This window comes from Chiloscyllium plagiosum, chromosome 4, assembly GCF_004010195.1.
Source record: "Chiloscyllium plagiosum isolate BGI_BamShark_2017 chromosome 4, ASM401019v2, whole genome shotgun sequence".
Lineage (NCBI taxonomy): Eukaryota > Metazoa > Chordata > Chondrichthyes > Orectolobiformes > Hemiscylliidae > Chiloscyllium > Chiloscyllium plagiosum.
Genome location: NC_057713.1, coordinates 31,426,526 through 31,444,046, shown reverse-complemented (window position 1 = coordinate 31,444,046; position 17,521 = coordinate 31,426,526). Strand labels below are relative to the sequence as shown.

The 17,521-nt window shown below is 41.8% G+C and overlaps 1 long non-coding RNA gene across 1 annotated transcript in view; it reads right to left on the bottom strand.

The window, feature by feature from the left end:
• Positions 1–11,762: 11,762 nt before the first annotated feature.
• The window catches only part of LOC122549543, a 20,365-nt gene continuing 14,606 nt past the window's right edge, over positions 11,763–17,521 (bottom strand). The window contains exon 3 of the long non-coding RNA XR_006311566.1: positions 11,763–12,297. This is a non-coding gene — a long non-coding RNA (uncharacterized LOC122549543). The remainder of the gene's footprint in view (positions 12,298–17,521) is intronic.

Below are 17,521 nucleotides of genomic sequence, written 5' to 3'. Positions count from 1 at the left end.
GTAGTGTTGTCCCAGTCAAATTCATGTTGCTTGTCGTCTGTGTGTGTGGCTACTAGGGATAGCTGGTCGTGTCGTTTCGTGGCTAGTTGACGTTCGTGGATGCGGATCGTTAGCTGTCTTCCTGTTTGTCCTATAGGACTCATAACGGCACACAAACCAACAGCCACGCTCAGACAACAACTCACCAGAACGAAGGACCCGATACCCAACATGAGCAAAACTAATATAGTGTACAAAATACCATGCAAGGACTGCACAAAACACTATATAGGACAAACAGGAAGACAGCTAAAACTGACAACCGGAAGCGGCAGGGGCAGAGCACTATAAACACCGGAGGAAACATCAAAGAAGTGCTTCACAGGAGGCTCCCAAGCACTGATGATGTCGCCTAGCCCGGGGACGAAACGTTTGCAACAAAAACTTCCAGCTCGGCGAACAGAACCACAACAACGAGCATCCGAGCTACAAATCTTGGCACAAACTTTGAAGCAAGGATGTATTTGGATATAAATAAACATTCAGTGTCAAGTTGCTCAATCTGGTTGTGACTTTTGGTTCAGTAGTTAATAATGTATGTGTAAGGTTGCTGAGTGAGGACAGATTTGGCTTAGTTGCAACTCTCCCAGCGGCTGATTATTTGCTATCTAAACTCATATTTGAAAACTGGTGGAACGTGCCTAGTTACTGAACCCCAAAATAAGTTGCCACGTCTTGTGAAACAGATGAGATGGAAATTAAAGTTTCTCCCCTTTGCTATTCCAAAATTGTAATATTTAATACTTAATAGCAAAGAAGAGCCCTGTAACTCAGGCCCAGTTTTGACCAGGGCTTCTGCGAAATCTGCTTACCCTCTTAAATCAGTGTCACCACTCCCTCACAAGGCTTGCAAAATACATGTGTCTGAGAAAACAATAAAAAGGAAATTGAGGAATGCTACCAGAATAGGGAACATCCCTGACTATGAAATTAATACAGTAGGTGAAAGTGTGTACTACAGATGCTGGAGATCAGAGTCAAGGTTAGAGTGGTTCTGGAAAAGCACAGCAGGTCAGGTAGCATCTGAGCAGCAGGAAAGTGCTGATGAAAGGCTTTTGCCTCAAATGTTGATTTTCCTGATCCTCGGATGCTGCTGGACCTGCTGTGCTTTTCCAGCACCACTCTAATCTTGACCCCTTACCCTGGATCAAGTTAACGTTGCTCCACACTACTTCAATCATCAGATAAAAAGGGAAATGGAATTTATCTTACTGATAATGAAGCATTTCAGGAACAGATGATTCACTCCTTTTTCTATGCACCTCCGTCATCTCTTGTTGAAACCATCTGACAAACTGTTACTTGTGTTACACACATAGCTGATCAATTTCTAGCACCTCTTATTGAAAATTGCCTGAAATTTGATCTTCACCAACCTTCTAAGGGCTTTAATTTATCCACTTTATGCCAATTTTATGGTGGGCACTATTTCATATTGGTTGTTGAAGTTAATAATGGGACATGTAATGAGGTTTTCTCAGCAGCTGTAATCTGTATGCCTGCAGACTTTAAAAGAGGCAACACTACAAACACCGTACTATCTATGTAGTTGTGCTTTGCTTGAAAAAAAAGCAAATCAAATTTTGTTCAGAATCTAGATGGTTGCAAATCCTGTGCCCACACCTCCCCCCTCACCTCCATCCAAGGCCCCAAAGGAGCCTTCCACATCCATCAAAGTTTCGCCTGCATTTCCACGTCATTTACTGTATCTGTTGCTCCCGATACGGTCTCCTCCACATTGGAGAGACAGGACGCCTACTCGCAGAGCGCTTCCGAGATCATCGCCGGGACACCCACACAAACCAACCCCACCGCCCCATGGTCGAACATTTCAACTCCTCCTCCCACTCTGCTGAGGACGTGCAGGTCCTGGGCCTCCTCCATCGCTGCTCCCTTACCACCCATTGATGCCTGGAGGAAGAACGCCTCATCTTCCACCTCGGGACCCTCCAACCCCATGGCATCAATGTGGGATTTCGCCAGTTTATTCATTTCCTCTCCCCCCCACCTTACCCCAATTCCAATCTTTCAGCTCAGCACTATCCTCATGACTCGCCCCATCTGTCCACCTTCCTTCCCAACTAGCTGCACCACAATCCCCTCCCACCTATTACCTTTACCGCCAATTCCATCCACCTATTGCACTCTCAGCTACCTTCCCCCCATCTCCGTCCATTTATCTCTCCACCCCCGCGGCTCCCAGCCTCATTCCTGACGAAGGGCTTTTGCCTGAAATGTCGATTTTCCTGCTCCTCAGTTGCTGCCTGACCGGCTGTGCTTTTCCAGCACCACAATCTTGGTTCTAATGTCCAGCATCTGCAGTACTCCCTTTCGCTGAGTCAATTTTAGCCTGGCTAACATCATTGCACCAGTTTACATTGAGAAGATGGACAAATAGATGAGATGCCAATGGGCTTCTGATATTTTCCTTCAGTTTTTCTTTTGGCCAGTGGCCAATGCTATTGCTTACCTCCTGACCATAAGATCCACACAGTATTTTCATTGATGGATGGGTTGATAATCTGATGGTTGAAACTTTATTGCTGGAACAGCACAGCAGGTCAGGCAGCATCCAGGGAACAGGAGATTCGACGTTTCGGGCACAGGCCCTTCTTCAGGAATGAGCAGAGAGTGTTCAGCAGGAGAAGATAAAAGGTAGGGAGGAGGGACTTGGAGGAGGGGCGTTGGAAATGTGATAGGTGGAAAGAGGTCAAGGTGAGGGTGATAGGTCGGAGTAGGATGGAGGCGGAGAGGTCAAGAAGAAGACTGCAGGTCAGGAAGGCGGTGCCGGGCTGGAGGGATTCGGCTGAGACAAGGTGGGGGGAGGGGGGATGAAGAAACTGGTGAAGTCCAAGTTCATCCCCTGTGGTTGGAGGGTTCCCAGTCGGAAGATAAGACGCTCCTCCTCCGACCGTCGGGTTGTTGTGGTTAGGTTGGGTCGGTGGGGGGTGTGGATCTGACAAGGGAGTCGCGGAGGGAGTGGTCTCTACGGAAAGCTGATAGGGGAGGGGAGGGAAATATATCCTTGGTGCTGGGTCTGTTTGGAGGTGGCGGAAGTGACGGCGGATGATGCGCTGTACATGGAGATTGGTGTGGTGGTTGGTGAGGACCAGTGGGGTTCTGTCCTGGTGGCGGTTGGGGGGGCGGGGCTCAAGGGCGGGGGAGCGGGAAGTGGAGGAGATGCGGTGGAGGGCACCGTCGACCACGTCGGGGGGTAAATTGCGGTCCTTGAAGAAGGAGGCCATCTGTGTTGTACGTATTTTGAACTGGTCCTCCTGGGAGCAGATGCGGCGGAGACGAAGGAATTGGGAGAATGGGATGGCGTTTTTACAGGGGGCGGGGTGGGAGGAGGTGTAGTCCAGGTAGCTGTGGGAGTCGGTTGGTTTGTAGTAGATGTCCGTGTTGATTCGGTCGTCTGAGATAGAAACAGAAAGGTCTAGGAAGGGGAGGGAGGAGTCCGAGACTGTCCAGGTGAATTTGAGGTCGGGGTGGAAGGTGTTAGTGTAGTGGATGAACTGTTCAACCTCCTCGTGGGAGCACGAGGTAGCGCCGATACAGTCATCAATGTAGCGAAGGAAAAGATGGGGGGTGGGGCCAATCTGATGGCACAACTTTGAAATATTTGATAAAAGAACCAAAAGGGTGATGTGATTTCCTCATACACAATAAGTTCTTATTGTATGGAATGCACTGCCTAGGAGCTTGGTGAAAGGTGATTCAATTATAATTTTAAAAAGTTAACTGAAGAGGGAAAGTGCATAGGGTATGGAATAAAAGACACAGGAGTGTGGGACAATTTGGATAATTCTTTCATAAAGCTAGCAGAGGTCAGAGGGACTGAATGGCCTCCTCCTATAGGGAATGTTCTATGTTCTATAAGCTAGGAAGAATCCCTCAATTGTTCTTAATTCTTGATGAGCCTCTTGGATGAGGCACCATGGATTTTCTGGCATCAATCACCACCATTTTCAAAAACATACTGTTAGTTTTTGTCATGAAGCAAACAGAATCCAATAGAACTCTGCTACATATGCCCACAAAAATAAAATTGAATGAGTGAGTCATTTGTTGAAACAGTGGGGATTGGCATTGAACTATCTGCATTTAGTTTGGATGAAAACGTGATTTCCTCTAACTAGAATCATACAATCCAATTTTTGGAAATGTTCTTGGCAGGCCAATTATTATGATTGATGTACAGACTAATGTGAATATATATTACAGAGTGACATGCCTAACACATGGTGTAAAAGAGCGCTGTCTTGTTTCATTTCACGCATTACTTCCATTTGAGCACAAGGAATGAATTATAGCGTGTAAATAATGGGAATTGGGAGTGTGAGAAGACCGAAATCATTGGGTTGGGGACAAAAGAAGTTTACCCATACTTTTTCCAACTGGTCTCAAACAGCATAAAGATTGCCTGCTAGCAGCACTGACAAATCATTCATAGGAACAAAGGTATTAGGTGGACAAGGCGGCAATTCTGCCCTTTCAGCACACTCCATCATTTATTATGATTGTGTGGCTGATCTTATCCTGGTCTTAATTCCACTTGCCTCTTCATAGCCCTAAAATCCTACTTTTGATCACAAACCTATCTATTTATTTAATTATTCTGTTGACTGATTCTGCCTCCATTGGACTCTGTGTTAGTGAGTTCCACAGATTCACAACTCTCTGAAAGAAATAGTTTCTCCTCATCCCAATTTTGAACGTCCAACCTTTCATTCTATATCAATAAGCTCCTGTTTGAGACTGTCCCACAAGGGAGAATATCTGCTTAACATCCACTTTATCAATTCCATTTGATATTTGCTATACTTCAATCAGATCCCCCTCATTCTTCTGAAATCAACCAAGTGCAAGCTAAAGCTATTCAACCCCTCCTTGTGTGATAGCCCTTTCATCCCTGGAATCAATCTGGTGAACCTCCTCAGAATTGCCTCCAATGCCACCACATCCTTATAGAGGACAGCAAACTTGGATACAATACTCCCGGTGCGTTCTCACCAATGCCTTATATAATGTAACAACACTTCGTTATTTTTATAATCCAGTCCTTTTTTCAACAAATGCCAGGATTCCATTTGCTTTTTTTATTATATGCTGCACCTGCATTTTTCTGTGATTCACGCACAAAGAAGCCCAGATCCCTCTTTATTAATGCACTTTGAATCTGCTTCCCATTTAAATAATAATTTACCCTTTTAGTTTTCTAAACAAAATGGACAACCTTGCCCTTATCCACATTAAACTCTATCTGCCAGATTCTGGGCCATTCTCCTAACCTATCAAAATCCACCTGTAAACTCGTTATCCCCTCAACACAGCCTGCTTTCCCATCTATTTTAGTATCATCTGTGAACTTTGCTATGTTACACTCTGTCCCTGCTTGTAGATCATATTTACAGATTGTAAATAGTTGAGGTTTGACAACTGTACCCTGCAGCATGCCATGAGTTAGAGTTCACCATCCAGTGAAGGACCCGCATATCCCAATCCTCCATTTTCCATCAGTCAGCCAATCGTCTATCCAAACCGATAGTACGACCTTTAATCCTCTGGGACCTTTCCTTCTGGATCAGCCTTTTATGCGGCACCTCTTCAAATGCCTTCTTGAAGTCTAGATATGCCACATACACTCTATCTTCATTATCCACCTTACCAGTTCCAACCTCAAAGACCTGCAGAAAGTTTGTCAAGCAGTGCTGACACTGGTCAATTAAGTTTTGTTTTTCTAAATGGGTGGTACGAGTATGGAATGAGCTGCTAGAGGAAGTGGTGGAGGCAGGTATAATTGCAACATTTAAGAGGCATTTGGCTGAGTATATGAATAGGAAGGGTTTGGAGGAATATGGGCCGGGTGCTGGCAGGTGGGACTAGATTGGGTTGGGATATCTGGTCGGCATGGACGGGTTGGACCGAAGGGTCTGTTTCCATGCTGTACATCTCTCTGACTCTACAAGTGTTTGGTTTTTGATTTACTCCAGAAACTTCCTCACTACAGAGGTCTGTAACTGGTGTATAGATTCCCACTTTTTGCCTCTCATTTTTTGAATAAGAGTGTCACATTAACATGTTTCCTATCTACTGGTACCTTTCCAGAATACAGGGAATTTTGGAATAACATTTCTAATGCATCCAAAATCTCTGCTGCCATCTCCTTGAAGAATTTAGGTTGCAGGATATCAGGCCCTGCCTTTAATCCCATCAGTTTACTTAATATCTTCTCCCTCGTAATAGTAATTTCACTAAGTTCCTCCACAGTAACTGCAGTTTTTGGGAAGAAATTATTATCTACCACTGTGAAAACTGAGACAAAATATTGGTTTTGTGCTCTGCCATTTCTTAGTTTCCCTTTATTACCTCACCACTTTTGTCCTCTAAAGGACCAACATTAACTTTTACGATTCCTTTCGTTTTTATATACTTATAAAAAATGTTGTGCTTATGTTTTCTGCAAGATTCCTTTTGTATTCTTTTAATTTTGATTTTAGTAACCCTTTACCGTGTTTAAATTTCTCCCAGTCCTCCAGAGCGGCAATAACGTTTGCAGCATGATATGCCCTAGTTTTTTGCCTTTATGTTATCCTTAACTTCCCTGTTAAGCCATGGGTGATTTCTCACTTTTTTACGATTCGTCTTTCCCTCAGGAGTACACTTCCCTTTGCCCACCTCAATTCATTTTCTATTTGACCATTGATCTAAACTTACCTCTCATGATGGACTTCCACCCCCGAAATGCAGAGATCAATATTGAATTAAAATGGATTCACCATTGAACAGAGTGGCTGATGTTTGCATTGGATAAAAAGCAGACAGAAGCTGTTCCAATCCCATCTTCTCAAAGAAAATGAAGCAATTCAACAACATGCGGCAAATCCTGGATAATGCTGAGGCTTCAGTTGCTTACACACACCACATAATTCTTGGGTAATGACCATCTCCAACTTGAAAGGCTTCAATTACGTCTATCTCTGATTCTCCCACCATCAACATCCTGAGATCACCAAGATCAGACACAGAAATACTGGGGCTACAAGGTCATAAGATGGGAGTGACTCAACTTTTAATTCCGCAAAACCCATCCACCACTGACAGCATGCAGGACAGGAACACTCCAAACCTCCCTTATATGAGTACAATTCATATAACACGCACAAAGCTCGACACCATCCAGGGATAAACGCAACACTTGACTGGCATCCATTCACTTCTGAAAACATTCACTCTCTCCACAACAAGTGCCTGTGCCAACTAGAAAGTGCACTGCAGCAACTGACTAAGCCTTCCTTTACCACTTGGAAGAAGTGTAGCAAATGCACAGGAACATCATTACCTAAAATTTGCCTTCCAAATCATTCAACCATTCTTAATTGAAAATACATCTCTGTTCCTTCATCGCTGTTAAACTCTTAGAACTCTTTCCAGATGAAGAACTACTAAAAAAATACTAAATATATGGGACCTCCATTGTGACATACACAAAGCTGAAACAGACCAGTATGTCTCCGTCACCCCTTTTATTGTTTTTCCAAACACTTGGTTTAAGAAAGTAGTTGGGCACCACCTTCTTGAGGTTAATCCAGACAAACTAATAATTCTGGTTTTGCGAGTGATGTTTATATTCTGTGAATAAATAAATATGTAGTAACATCCAAAAACTTGCAACTATGTATTCCTGTTTGAGGATTGCAGGATTTGGAATTATATTTCTGTTTTATGTTAATCTTTTATTGAAGTTGTGTTAGTGACTCATAAGATGGTATAAAGAGGACAGTCATATAATGTGACAGATAATTATGCAGCAGGTAATAAGGAGGGCAAATGGATTTTTGGCACTTATTGCTAATGGAATGAAATATAAAAGTAGGCAAGTGTTGTTGCAACTGTACGAGGCACTGGTGAGAATGTATCTAGGAAACTATGTGCAGTTTGGTCTTACTTGAGTAAACTTGAATAAATTTTCTTGGAGGTATTTCAGAGATGGTTCATTAGATTAATTTCAGAGATGTCTTGTCTTATGAGGCATATTTAGGTCAATACTTTGTAGCATTTAAAAGAATGAAAGGAGATCTAATTGAGGCATATTAGATGCTAAAGGGGATTAACAAAATAGACATAAAGTGGATTTTTCCCCTTGTGCAGCAAACGAGAATGAGGTCTTAATTTGTAGCTAAGGAGCGACAAATTTAAAACAGAGAAGAGAGGGCATTACTTCTTTCAGTCTGTGAAATTCACTATTCCAGATTTTGGTGAATGCAGAGACACTTAATAAATTTAAGCAAATAGATAGATTTTAATTAGTAAGTCAGACCACTCAAAGCATTCTTAAGCAGGCAGCTCAGACCATAACTTTGCAATTTGTTTCAGTAAGTGTACAGTGAATACTACCGGGATTAAGTTAGCTAGGTTGACAACTAGATTTTAAAACAGACAAAAACGTATTCACAAAATTACACAATGGAATACAAAGAACAGAATAAAGAACCCTGACAGTACTCAGTCTATCCAAACTAGACTTAATTATGCTGTTCCGAATATACACAACAGTCCCAATAAGCAAACCCCCTTTAAAAACTTAAATTAAACACATGCTTGCAGATTGATATTGAAGGACAGAAAGAGAGAGAGTTTCCATACAGCTCTCTGCTGAATTCCTCGCTAGTTCAAGACTGAACTAAACTGCTCAGCTGGAGAGTTGACCGCTCCCCTTTCTTTATACAGGTCACTTCTAAAGCATGACCACTTTGGTCTGAAGTTTCATCTGTTTACATATAAACAAAAGGCCTCAAAATCCTTTTCATCTCTGCACCAAACCAGACTGATCGGAACCTGGCCTGGTTTATTAACACTCTAAAAAAAATTAAGGACAGAGTATCCTTGAGCCAAGGAACAGCTTTTAGAAAAGAAAGGGACTAGCTTTGTGACAGTAATGGTTAAAGATTAATGAACAGAAAGCAGTAAAGCAATGATCATATTAAATGGCAGAGCAGGCTTGAGAGGTTGAATTACCCAACCCTGCTCCTAGTTCTAAAATGTTAGGCATTGAACCACAGTTACAGGTACTGATATTCCTTCAACCTAGTTTCATTGCCGGTAAAATTAAATGAAAGCTGAACAACTATATGGATAAGAGATACAATCAGCAAGGAAATTAATCCTCTGTAATGGTTTTATTTCAAAGATAACTGTAGAAAAATGCCATATTTTCTTTGGAATACTGGCAAATGAATAACATCTAAGGAATTTATAGGTTGGGGATGGAAATGTCTGTGGTATCTACATTTGATTTCTGCAGAAATGATATAGCATAATTGTGCCATGTAGTATCAGTACGCTCAAATCTTTCATGCTCCTTCAGAATTGAATGGGATGTCAGTTGAAGGTGAAAAATTTAAAATTATTGATTGAAGTTTCAAACGTGGAAAACAGTGCATATAATTTGTAGCTTCAGCTGAATCCTGAATCTTATTGAGTGGATAAGTAACGTGCCAAAAAAAACCTCTGCATTTGGCTCCAGATCCAACTTGCATTAAGATTTCTGTGAATAAATATAGTTGGCTTGAAGATGTCTCTACCATAGTTTATTCCATCCATCACTCAGTTACAACAGAATCAAAAGGTTCCGGAAATAGAATATGAGGCAGAGAATGTACAGTGAAAGTTGGAGTGAAATGCCTGCTATTATTATACTGAGCAATTGGATAATTTGGAAACATTTTATATGCAACATGGAGCTTTCTTTCTCATTTTTATTGTATGGCTCTGGCATATTATACAACCGGTAATGACAGGACTTTGAGAAATGCATTGAATATGCTCTGAAGTGACTATATATTTCCCTTAAAATTAGCATGATTATCTAAACACATTTGATTAGATTAGATTACCTACAGTGTGGAAACAGGCCCTTCAGCCTAACAAGTCCACACCGACCCTCCAAAGAACAACCCACCCCCTACACTAATCCACTTAACACTATGGGCAATTTAGCATGGCCAATTCACCTGACCTGCACATCTTTGGACTGTGGGAGGAAACTGGAGCACCTGGAGGAAACCTACACAGACACGGGGAGAATGTGCAAACTCCACACAGACAGTTGCCCGAGGCAGGAATCGAACCTGGGTCCCTGGTGCTGTGAGGCAGCAGTGCTAACCACTGAGCCACCGTGCTGCCTAATTCAATCGAGTTTGGGGGTTGCAAAGAAACTGTAGCTGCCAGGAAAGTGAATGTAGCCTCGAACTGAAGTCCTGACCCCCACTCAACTGTTGAGGTAATCACAAAGCCTGGCTTTCCAATCTTGGTCACAGAACATTAATCTGGGATGCTGCCACCCATGGGACTGTGATGTCTGAGATTTAAATGTGCAAACAGATCATTTATTGCAGCTTAAATAATGAGTTCTGGCTTTAATTGTGAATGCTGTCTTTAACTGGCAGTATGTGGATCCTGTAAAATCATTCAAACTCACCAAAGTAAGAGAATAGTGCACACTTACGGGACTGAGTAATCAACATTCAGGAAGGCTTTCCAAGACAAAACTATGACAGCTACTTCTTTGACTAATTAAAAGGCTGCTACTCACAGCATTTGTTCTGAGAGTGTGATTTCCAAATTTCAAAGACCTTCAAGGTCAGTCCTGTGACATTGATATTCTTTGACTTTGATTTGCACTTAAGCTGTCAGCTTTCTCAGCTATTTGGGGACACCTTGCACATCTCTAACTTGGACTCCGATGAAGAATGACAGGAGTGAGACCAACAATATCAGCACCAGCAGCAGCAGCAGCAGCTTTAGAAGAGGCATCAGATGCCATCACCTCAAACCGCCTACCTGCTAAGCTACAGCACAGAGGAGCTGAACACAAATGGCTGAATTTTACCAGAATTTCTACCAGTAGAAAAGTGCCATTTCTACTGCATAGAGGGTTTCTCTCTATGAGCCTAATGGGTTTTCTTGAGCTAACATCCTACATTCACCTCATTTCCTATCACCATGCCTACTTGCTACTCATGGTACTTCTGAGGACACCTAGTGCAGCACCATTTTTGAAACCCAATAGGGCACCTGGTCAAAAACTGCAAGTATAGAGTTGCTCTTCACATACTGGGACAGCAACCCACAAACCAATGCCTCAAAGAGCATTTACGTGGCATGGCTGATACCTCCTTAGTCATACAAATGCACAGCAAAGTCAATGGTGTAATGTTAATGTCACTGCATTAGTAACTGAAAACCCCAGACTAATGGTATGAGGTCATGAGGTTAAAACTCCACCATGGCAGATGGTGAATTCAACAAATATCTGGAATAAAAGGCTAGTCTAATGTCAACTCTGTCACCATTGTCAATTGTCGGAAAACTCATCTGGTTCATTAGTGTGCTTTAGGGAAGGATAGTTTCCATCCTTATCTGTTCTGGCCTCCATGTGATTCCAGACCCACAGCAATGTGATTGACTTTTAACTGCCCTCCAGGCAATTAGAGATGAGAAAATAATCCTGGCCCAGCCACTGACAGCCATGTGTGAACAAAACAAACTATTCCTATATTTATCACCATTTAAACACAAACCACTCAGTTTACCTCAGTTATATTTACTTTACAACCACTCTAAGTCTTTGCTATTCTCTCATCAATTGCCACAGAGATCTGGCATTATCACTGTTCATTGTTGGACCACTATTTACGGGAAAGGCTTCTAAGCAGTCATTTTTATTCATCAACAGAAAAAAAACAAATAAAAAGCAAACACAAGCTGCTCTCAGAACAAAAATGGACCATTTATCAATCAACAACATATTACAGTCAATAAGTGATCTCTTTCATCTGTTGTAACTGGGTATCAATTAAGTCCTGTCTTGCTTGTAGTGCCTGATGCTGCTGTGCTCTTTCATATAGAAGGTGATGCTCCCCATGTTCAACATCCTCATGAGTTATTTGACAGTGATTACTCAAACCGTGTGATCTCTGAAGAATGTTCATCTTATTGGTACAGCACTCAGTAACAAACCTTGAAAAGTCTTCTGGAGATGACAGGCATGACAAGGTGGAAGAGCCCAATGTCCTTATTGTGCAGATGTTCATATTTGGTTGGATTTCGATGTCAAATCATCATGTATTCCGCATTGTTTCACACCAGCTTATTCTGTGACCAGATACATGCAATTCCAATACTCTGCTCTTCAGGTCAGAATGACTGGAACTGGAGGGCCACCTTCAGTGTCTTCTTCTCCTTCGTGGTCTTTGCCTGCAAGAAAAGAAAAAGAGAGCTATGGAGAAGAGCTTTCTTTAGGTTCACGATGAATTTTCCTTTGTTTTGCATCTGAGGAACTTCTAACAGAACAAAGAAAAGGCAGCGATCTGTGATATCAAACATCAATCCACTGTTCTTCCCAAATATAGTTTCAGAAATATCATCTCGGTTTGGAATACTGCCCAAAGCAAATTCACACACTTAGATTGTATTTATAGCAGTTGAGGATGGTTGCTGCTTAATATTGCTCTCTTAAGAATGGCACTCAGAGAAATGGGCAAATGGAAAGCTGTGGAGTTGGTGACTATAGAACTCGATAACCCGATAACAACAGTTGGATTTCCACTCCCATTTCCAGTCAAAAGGCTTTGTCGAGGTGTTTGCATCTATGCATATTGGGTCTTTGTTCAGGCACATTTAAACAAGTCATGAGGGGATCACAAATGGATGTGCTCTACCTGAGTTGCGCCCACACAATGGAAGAAAGATAATTAGATTAGATTCCCTACAATGTGAAAACAGGCCATTTGGTCCCACAAGCCCACACTAACCCTCTGAGGAGTAATCCACGCAGACCCATTCCCCTCTGACTAATGCACCTAACACTATGGGAAATGTAGCATGGCCAATTCACCTAACCTGCACATCTTTGGATTGTGGGAGGAAACCCACGCAGACACGGGGAGAATGTGCAAACTCCACACAGACTGTCACCCGAGGCTGGAATCAAACCCAGGCCCCTAGCACTGAGAGGTAGCAGTGCTAACCACTGAGCCACTGTCCCACCCACTGTGGGCCACTATTATGGGACATTAAATGTGCTTTAGGAATGGAATTTATTATTGTTGCTGTTGTCCACAACAAACCAACTGTTTGCTAAAACACTGTTCTAAATAAATTATACGTAAGAGAGATCAATCATGACCTTCTTCATGATGAAGCAGGCTTGAGGGGCTGAATGGCCTATTTCTGTTTCTTTATTTTGGTTGAGAGAGATTAGAGTGAGAGATTGTTGGATTGCCCTTCTTGTATCTCTTAAAAATGTAAATTTTCCACCTGGTGTACAATGTTATGGTAAAGCTTATTTTTGATTAGGGCAAGTTCCTTTCTGCAGGATCTCTCAAAATAAATCAGTTATTTTATATTTTCTGCATGTTATATTACTATAAAATTCTCCTTTGAAGAACTCTCTCGGTAGTCTCCCAATAATAACTTGCTTTGATGTTTGCTACCAAGTCCTTTTGAAGCTCAAATTCAATAAGAAGCAAGCTTTAACTTGTGTGGAAAATATGTGGAGGAGTATTACAGTTACGTGGATAATTCAAACCAATAAAAATGGTCTCGCATTGTAATCGTTCTGAATGATTATGAAGATAGGCCAAGTTTTGATTAATTAAGAGGCAGTGAAGTGCAGCGATAAAACAACAAATCGACTGTGATCTCTTAAGATCTATGGACATAATAGAGCTATCTAAGCTGAGACATGGATCCATTAGTTATCATGTCACGATGGAGATCTTTTTGAGATCTGAACGCTAAGCTTCAACAAGATTGAATAGCTTGCTATTGACAGGAAAGAAAGAACTTCCCATACCACTTGTCAGAATGTGACAATTAATGAATGTGAAGTACTTGTTGTTGTGTAATGATGCAGCCAATTTCCACATAACAAAGTCTTAACAGAGAATTCAATAAATGCACAGGTAATTTGTGTTCCAAGATTTTGTCTAATTCCCATTTGGAAGTTTTTTGAATTTGCTTCCACAACTCTTTCAGCCAGATCATAACAAGCTGCTATGTTTAAAAAATGTCCTCTCATCGTTCTGCTGTCTTTTTCTTAATACTTGCCTTCAATTTGTGTCTTCTGTTTACTAACCCTTCTGGCAATGGAAAACATTCTTTCCCAGTGTGCTCAATCAAAATGTTCTTAATTTCGAACAATTCTACTAAATTACTCCTACCCTTTACCCCTCAAAGGAGAATAATCTCAACTTTTCCACTCTCAACACATTTTTGAAGTTTTTCCACCTGGCAGCATTCTTGTAAATCTTTTATGCACACTCCCCAGGGTCCTTCGTGAGTGTGGTATCCATATTTGAGCAAAATACTCTGAGTGAGATCTAACCAGTCATTACACATTTTATTATAGCTTTCCTGCTTTTTAACTCTATTCCTTTGAATTATAAAGTCGTTGCTTGATATAGCAGAACTTGACTATTACTGAAAAAAGATAAATTTGCTTAAGCTTTATGACTTCACTCATCCCAACAGTTGACAATAATCCCAATTCAAGGAGAAAAACAGCATTTATATTTTTTGAGAGACGAGTGCAGGCTGGTTGGCAAGTGGACTCTTGATATCATATGATCTTAAAATGAATCCATATCTGCTATTTCTAACACCTTCAAAGATTTGTGTATGCAAACCATATGTCTTTCTGTTCCTCCATACTCTTCAAGATTGTTTCATCTAATTTTTATTACCCGTCCTTATGCCTCCATCTAAAATGCCTAACATTTTCTGCAAAAAAAGTATACCACTAAGAGTGGCTCAGCAGCACAGCTATTGATTGAGCTGGTCGGGTCCTGAAGGACAGGCGCTGAGGGAACGAACAAGAGAGAAAAACATATTTGACCTCATCCTTACCAATCTGCCAACTGCAGGTGCATTTGTCCATGACAGTATCAGTAAGAGTGACCACCGCACAGGCCTTATGGAGGTAAAGTGCTGCCTTCAGATTGAGAAAACCCACCATTATGTTGTATGGTATTATCCACTGTGCTAAATGGGACAGGTTCATACTGATCTAGTAACTCAGGTCCGTGCATCTATGAGGTGTTGGGGGCTATCAGTAACAGTAGAATTGTACTCCAATGCAATCTTCAGATTTCTCCAACAACACGATGCCAGTCTTCAGCCATTTCTACTCACTCCTGTGATATCAAGAAACAGTGAAGACACTAGATACTACAAAGGCAATTGACCCTAAAAACATTCTAGTGATAGTGTTAAAGACATGTGTCCCTCAACTTTCTGCACCCCTAGCCAAGCTGTTCAAATTCAGCAACAACACTGGAACCTACCTGACAATGTGGAAAATTACTCTGGTTTGTCTCGCAAACAAAAAGCAGGACAAATCCAACATGACCATTTACTGCCCTATCAATATATTCTCAATCATTTAAAGTGATGGAAGGTGTCACCAACAATACTATCAAGCAGCAGCTGCTCAGCATTAACCTGCTTCAGTGCCACCCAGTTTGGGTTCCACCAGGGTCACTCAGCTCCTGACCTCATTGGTTCAATCATGGACAAAAGAGCTGAATTCCAGAGGTGAGGTGAGAGTGACAGTCTTTGACTACAAGGCTGCAGTCAATCTAATGTGGCCTCAAGGGACTGCAGCAGAACTGGAATGAAAAGGTATTGGGGCTAACTCTCCACTGGTTAGAGTCAGAGTCATTGAGTCATACAGCATGGAAACAGATCCTTCAATCCAACCAGTTCATGCCAACTATAGTCCCAAACTAAATTAGTCCCACCTGCCTGCACTTGCCCCATATCCCTCCAAACATTTCTTATTCATGCATTTATCTAAACGTCTTTAAACATTGTAACTGTACACTCATCTACCACTTCCTCTGGAAGGTTATTCTACATACAAACCACTATCCGTGTAAAACATTTACTCCTCATGTCTTTTTTAAATCTTTCTCTGCTCACCTTAAAAATATGCCCCCTAGTCTTGAAATCTCCCACCTAACACACAGCTGCTGCAGGATCCTGAACACCTTACACAAGGCAGATGGTGAAATGAAGTTTTCTTTCAAAGGTTCACAAATTTAAAAAAAATATAGAAAATAGCAAAATCGAAGAAATAGAACACAAATCCAACAAAAGTAGGAAATATTACTGATGAACATTGAAAATAATTATAGAACTCACAATGCCTTTTGCAGTGTTTACAGTATATGCAGTAATAACTGGCTGAACCATAACATATGCCAGAAAGGAGTCCATTTTCAGTTGGGGATATTGCTGGAAGGTACAGGTTCAGTTGGGAGGTGTCTCTGTTGTTCATTATGCAGGGCTAGTGCAAGGCAGCTATCCTGAACCCAGGTCCCCAATACATTCAGTTTCCCTGTTGAAAAGACGATCTTTCAATCAATCATCCAACCATGGATTTTAAAGGTTCTAGGCCCTTTTTGGAGACCCTGTTTTGTTATCACTGACATTTCTGTTGAATCTTTTTTGTCTTTCCAGCCACCTTTACTGGCACCAAAAGATTAAGCAGTAGCATACCTCTAAGCAGCCATGTTGGAAGAAAATTGCAATGCAGAGTGATGCCAACAGCACAGGTTCACTTCCCACATTAGCTGAGGTTACTATGAGGATTATCCTTTTCAACCTCTCCCCTCACCTGTGGCATGGTGACTGTCAGATTAAAGACCATAAGACCATAAGACCATAAGACATAGGAGTGGAAGTAAGGCCATTCGGCCCATCGAGTCCACTCTGCCATTCAATCATGGCTGATGCGCATTTCAGCTCCACTTACCAGCGTTCTCCCCGTAGCCCTTAATTCCTCTAGACAACAAGAATCTATCAATCTCGGCCTTGAAGACATTTAGCGTCCCGGCTTCCACTGCACTCCGTGGCAATGAATTCCACAGGCCCACCACTCTCTGGCTGAAGAAATGTCTCTGCATTTCTGTTCTGAAATGACCCCCTCTAATTCTAAGGCTGTGTCCACGGGTCCTAGTCTCCTCGTCTAACGGAAACACTTTCCTAGCATCCATCTTTTCCAAGCAATGTATTATTTTGTACGTCTCTATTAAGTCTCCCCTTAATCTTCTAAACTCCAACGAATACAATCCCAGTATCCTCAGCCGTTCCTCATATGTTAGACCTGTCATTCCAGGGATCATCCGTGTGAATCTCCGCTGGACACGTTCCAGTGCCAGTATGTCCTTCCTGAGGTGTGGGGACCAAAACTGGACACAGTACTCCAAATGGGGCCTAACCAGAGCTTTATAAAGTCTTAGTAGTACATCTCTGCTTTTATATTCCAACCCTCTTGAGATAAGAGACAACATTGCATTCGCTTTCTTAATCACGGACTCAACCTGCATGTTTACCTTTAGAGAATCCTCGACTAGCACTCCCAGATCCCTCTGTACTTTGGCTTTACAAATTTTCTCACCGTTTAGAAAGTAGTCCA